Source organism: Lepidothrix coronata, unplaced genomic scaffold, assembly GCF_001604755.1.
Source record: "Lepidothrix coronata isolate B3197 unplaced genomic scaffold, Lepidothrix_coronata-1.0 Scaffold178, whole genome shotgun sequence".
NCBI lineage: Eukaryota > Metazoa > Chordata > Aves > Passeriformes > Pipridae > Lepidothrix > Lepidothrix coronata.
The window spans coordinates 1,998,210-2,004,404 of NW_016690358.1; the positions used below are offsets into that span (position 1 = coordinate 1,998,210).

Here is a 6,195-nt window from a genome sequence, read left to right on the forward strand (position 1 = left end):
AGCACGCACAGGCGGCGGCGGCGGCGGCTCCAGCAACGCTCGGCGGCGGCCCAACAGCGGCACCCGGAGGCGCCGACACGACACTGCAGCCGCCTCACGGCCGCGCTCGGCGGGGACCAACTTGGGGCCGGGCTGGGGCTGCGCCGGCGCTGGGGTCTCTGTTCTGTTATTGTCAGCAAGCGCAGAAGCTCGTGCTTAATGCTTAGCAGGAATTCTGATGATTAGAGGAAGAACTGTTGTCTCATACCCATACTGAAAAATTTGTAGCTACAATAAATTTTTTAAATAGTATGACTCTATACTAAGGACTTTTACATCTACTGGCCTTATCTGACACAAAAACTAACTAGGAAATATATGTGCTACAGCAATAAAGAGATTTCTTCCTTCACAGTCAGAGCACAGAAAAATCAAACCTAAAAAGAAAGTTGCTCAGATGCTTTATAGATTATATGTGTTGTTCATATCTGAGATAAGGTTGTGAGAAATGGCAATCAGGAAGTTAAATTGTCCAGAGCCACTTGTGGAAGTTCATTTCCGTTGTGTGTAAGGCTACCCAATATGGGTAAGACTCATTGTCAAGTCGTAAGAAAGAGAGACAGTCAGAAGGAAAATCTCGAAGATCCAGTCACAGCTCTTTTCCAGAGCCACTCAGTTCATGCCAAACCTGCCAATCTTTTCACCCTTTGCTGATATTTCATCTTCCTCCCCACACATGTCTCTGAAGCCCATGCAAAAGAGTTCACATTGCTCCAAAGTGCTCAGGTCTGATAATGATTTAGAGCAACAATTAACACTGATGGGGAAATGTGAAGCTCTCGGGTAGTGGACCTGCTCTCAGACCCAAGTCACTGGACTCCCTGGCAGAGGAAAAGAAATCAGAGCAGTGCAGGCTCTGCACTGTGCACATTCTGACACCCACTACTCTTCAATGGGGAGAAACTCTCAGTGCTCTTGGTGGACACTCCAAACCCCAAGGGCTGCCATAAGAATTGTTTGGACATTTCTACCACTTGGAGTTTGGGAGCTTCCAGGTAAAAGTCCTATCAGCTGGTCAGCACATCTAACAACAGCATGACCAGCTGAAAGCTGTACAGGGATTTTTGATGATTCCTACATAAATGCAAAACCTCCTGCTGACCTCATTGGAACAGGTATATCAGGTCTTTGATTTTCAGTTGCTTTGACACAACTCTGCCTTCAAAAGTCATGCCCAGAGCACCTGGAAAGCCACTGAGGCCTTGAGAGATAAGGTAGGCAAACTGCACTGATTTCTAAGGGTGACTAGGTCTCCCTTAACTGGACTAGGTGACTTTACAAAGCTTAAGATTTTGCTTTCCTCAGAACAACAATGATCTCTGGCACTTAATAAACCAAAGAAGCCAAACCAAATACCTCCCACTGTCCCACATGGGGCTGATCTTTCATTACTGTGATAAATCCAGGTCTGCACAGTGTAGGAAATCACACACAGGAGCATGTAGTCCTGTAGTGCCCAAAAAGATAATGACAATTCTGAGGTTGGTGGGATTGGCCAGCAGTACTGTACAAGCTCCAGAGCTTGCCACAGAGGGATCAGAGGTGACTTCTGCTATGCAATAATGCTCTTTGATCTTGTTTAATCCATGTTACCCACTTGGAGTCAGCAGTGGATGTGGCTGTGTGCAGGTGTTCTCCAGAAGGTCCATATTACAAAGCAGAAACTCAAATCTCCAACCCATTTCTGATTATTACTAAACAAACCCAAAAGCTGTGACTGTGAGCCCTCAGAGGGAAACACTGGACTCCTTGAATGTACAGGTGCTTTGCCACATCTCTGACTTAAAAAAAACCCTTCACAAGGCACCTGGAAGTCACAGAAGTCTGAATCCACACATTAGGCCCCAAAGTCTTGCTTTGGACCATATAGTAGGGGGGGTTATTTTTGGAAATACACCAGTCCTTGGGACATTTTCTACTTTGTGTCCCGTTCCTCATGATTTTGAAGCTGTATGTCTAAATGTCTTATCAAAGGCCTTCATCTAAATAGAATGACTTAGGAGGGACCCAGTTTTAGCTTCTGCCTAATTTTCCTCACATGTAACATTCTGTCTTCCTGTGGTTCTCAGGGAAAGTCAGTCTTTGCTGCAAAACAACACTCACAGCTACCAGTGGGATAGAACAATCTGCAAGTGGAAAATGTGAAGCATAATACAGCAGGAAACAAAGCCTGAAGGAAGATCAAGGGTGGGAAAATGGAATATTGACTTGGATGATACTCTCCATCTAAAAGTGAGAGGAAAATCCAGATAAATAAAGGAAGTTTGACATAGGAATTAAAAACTATTCTACAAATATGTCATCATTCTGACCCCTCTAAAGCCCTATTCAACTCTGCAAAAATATCACAGGAGAAGGTAGCGAATAATGATCATACAGAGGAAAGAAACACATTTGCTTGCTCACCACCATTCTGAGAAGATATATAATTGCACAAATAGTACAGGACTGATAAAGAGACAAACTACAAGAGGAGTGGTCATCCAGCAGAGACTGGGTCATTGAACTCTGCACTTAGGGAAATATCTTCCCCTCTTCTATCACACACACTGGTCCACAAAAATGTCACTTATGCTGAAGTCCCATTGACAGCTGTTGACTTACAGGAGAACTGGAATGCAAAGCTGTGCCACTCACATCTCCTGCCTTCCACACCAGCTATAACATGACAGCAGAGGCACTGAAGAACAAGGCCTTGGTAAATATACTTATAATTAAATGTACGTAAGGGGAGGGGAAAGAAAAAATGAGACGAGCAATGCAAGGAAGCATTAAGAGCGTTCTCAGACAAACTCACCAGGAGGACATCTCAGTCAATACTAATGAAATCCATGTAGCTAATTCTATTAGAGATACACCAGAGTCCACACCTAAGACTAAGATAGGACCTGGATGCATCAAAGTTCCAACAGGGGTTTAGGAAGTCAGAGGATTAATTCAGTAAAGGTCCTTTACGTGTTTCAGCCACATAGTAAGTAATAGAGTGAACCTTGACATCAAACTTTGTTACACACTGCAACAACTTCACATTAAATCATTTCTGATAATACCTCTGAATGGGGTTCCTTAAGTAAACTAAATCATTCATTAATGACATCTAACCATGTGTCACCCTTCTACATGCAGAGGGAGTGGACAAAAGCTCTGTTTTCAGAGCTCTACCATTGCCTTTGAAAACAGGCAAACCAGGATCACAGAAAAAATGGCACAGGCCTTGACACACCATGAAATCAAACTATTGCTCAGCCAAAAACTCATGAATTCACCTAACTGCCTAACAGGAATTCAGCCTCTCACCATCTTTGCTCTACATTCATAGCTTTTGTTTGCACCATGGACAAATCCAACTCCTGGCCATATGTCAAACACAAGTGAAAAAGCAAGTGACATTCAGGTGAAATTCAGCAATACCTTAGGGAACCAGCAGTATATCCAAGTCTTTGTCTTTGCAGCTAAACCCCCTCAAGACAGGAGTACAAACTGTTAATTTAAGCAGGCCTGTTTTCAAGGACTATCATCCAAACTGAGGCCCTGTTTTAGAACAAGGAAAGAATGACAAACCCAGGGAAGTGAAGGAATCATAGCCTAATATGTCAGGCTCTGTCAAATGGAGCAGGTACACAGGAGGAGGATCTAGTATTCAGAGGCACAGTTCTCCAGGGGATTTCTTTGGAGAACAAGAAATGGGAAAAGCTACCTTTCAAGACAGACATCATTGAAAGACTCTCCTTAGGGACAACAAAGATCATAATACAGACACATGCATAGGACCCAAAAATGTTCTAGTGGGCATAAGCTAAACATGGCTGAATTGGAGTGTCAGACTTCAGAATCAACTCAAAGACACCACCATTCTTCCTCAGCACATGGGCATTTTGGAAGATATGTGACTCTGCAAAAGTTAATGCAAACTTCATGTCTACCTCCCCAAACCAGCAGTCTCAGGAAGAGCTCTATCAGAAAAGACAGGATTCAATGAGTAAATTGCTCACAACTACTTCAAATAACAAGTAAATTCATGACCAAAATACCCTCCCATCCCCTCCATTCCCACCAGTCTACAACATCATATTAAACCCACTTTTGATAACACCTCTGAAGGGGATTCTTTAAGCAATGTAAATCCCTCATTCACAACACCTATCCATGAATCATCTCTCTAAATGCAGAGCTATTGCAAAAATGCTCTATTATCAGAGGACTGTCCCTGCCTTTCAGGACAGGGAAACCAGGGTCACAGAAAAGATGGCACAGGCCTTGGCACCAGGCACAACATCAAACCACTGCTCAGCCAAAACCACATTCATCCTCCAGTTTTCTCAGCAGTAAGCCAGCCTCTCATCCGCATTGCTCTGCAGCCACAGCCTTCACTCACACATTACAGGACATAACCTTGGCTGATACTTCATATGGGCAAGACCATTTAATAATATCTGCAGGTTGATCAAGGCTGGGAAAAGTTTAGTACAACCACCATGGAATTCTGCATCACAGTCATACAGCGAAATGTAGATGGAAAAATGATGTTTCATGCAGCAGCTCTTAGACACAGAATCTCTGAAGCATGTTTGCACTTCCATGGGTATTACTGGTAGGCAAAATCATCACAGGATTGTCCTCTCCTTCCCAGATGCAGGCACCTGGTGTAAGTGGCACAGGCCTTGGCACTTGCCAACATGATAGCACAGCCACACAGGTGGACCATACAACTCCCTTTCCCTGCTTTGGGCCAGTCTCTGGCTGATCTTGCACTGACTTTACATCCTGAGTATGTGGATAGCAAGAGCTCTGATTCTAGTGACATTTTCAGACACACACGGACCCACCTTTACCTATTCACAACAAGCAAAGTAGAATTTAACAACCAGCCACTGGGAACAGTGTGCAATAGGAAAGCAAACTGAAGAATCCACAACTTTTTCCCTTTGTCCAAACATTACACAACAAAAAAGCTGCGTTTGCAAACAGGCATCATGGAGACAAAAGTCGCACTCACAGTTTCTCCTTAGAGAAGAACAAAGGTCAAAACATTCACGCATGAAAGACATTTCTTTGCTCATCACTACTCTAAGAAATGTAATACGTTCTCAAGTCCATAAGTGTTATAAAACCCCTGTCATCAAAGTATCAGCTCAAGGACACCACCATCCTTCTTCACCCCCAGGGCAATTCGGCAACAACCTCAGCAGAGCTGATAAGATACTATCAGATGTAAAGGCCCAAAGTTGGATCCTCACAATGAGCAAGGCAAATGTTAACACCTGCAGAAATGAACTAGTCAGAACATACTCTTCAAGGTTCCAGCACAGGTATTGAGTAGGGAACTTGAGGTGTTGTTTTAGCATGAACCCCACTCAGACACGAATGCCAGAGCAGAACTGAGGTTTGTTTCAAAACACTTAGGTTTAAATACAGCGCTTAAACATGTCACATGATCTCTCCACCAATGACAATCAAGTATTGCTTGAGCAAGCGTGAGAACCCAGAAAACTACAACTCCCATGTATCCTTGTCACATTCTTCCTGCCACAGGAACTAACAATGCTTTTGTTCCTCCCAAAGCTGTCACTGTCACATTTATAACCAGTACATCTTTAAGCGATTAGTAAAATACATCATATCGACCTGCAAGCTAAGAGAAGTACAATACCAAGGCTCCCAATACTTACTTTCCCCAGTAAGAAAGAAAGTCATATTGTGTAATACTGCAAATGGACAGAAAAACCCTAAAATGCATACTATTTTTTTTTTTACCCTCATAATACGCAAACAGGTTTGCCACCTGCAGTTCAAATAAGAAATACCAAGATTCTAAAGGCAAAGGCCAAGCTGTTCCCCAGGAAAAACTGTGCCAGTGAACAACGTGAGAAACAGTAATGACGTAATAAAAATTATAGATGAACTTCCAGTAAGAAGCAGATTCCCCGCTTCTGCCTCCACCACATGTAAACCTGGGCAACGAAAAGACGTCTAGATCCTCCCTATGTGTAACACAGATCACGGGGTGAAAGAGCAAGAGAGAAGCAGAAGGAAACGTCGCCGAAAAACTCGGCTTCAAAGGAACTCACCGAGAGAGGGGCGGGGTCCGCCTGCTGGGCACCGGCAGGTTCCTCGTCTCCGAGCAGCGGCGCGGGCTCGTCGGGCGGCGGCCGGGCC

At 43.9% G+C, this 6,195-nt stretch overlaps 1 protein-coding gene across 1 annotated transcript in view; it reads right to left on the reverse strand.

Moving 5' to 3' along the window:
* Nucleotides 1-6,195, reverse strand: part of LOC108504879 — a gene marked incomplete at its 5' end in the record, with an annotated part of 30,170 nt that overhangs the window by 17,048 nt on the left and 6,927 nt on the right. The gene's annotated exons all lie outside the window — the stretch shown is intronic.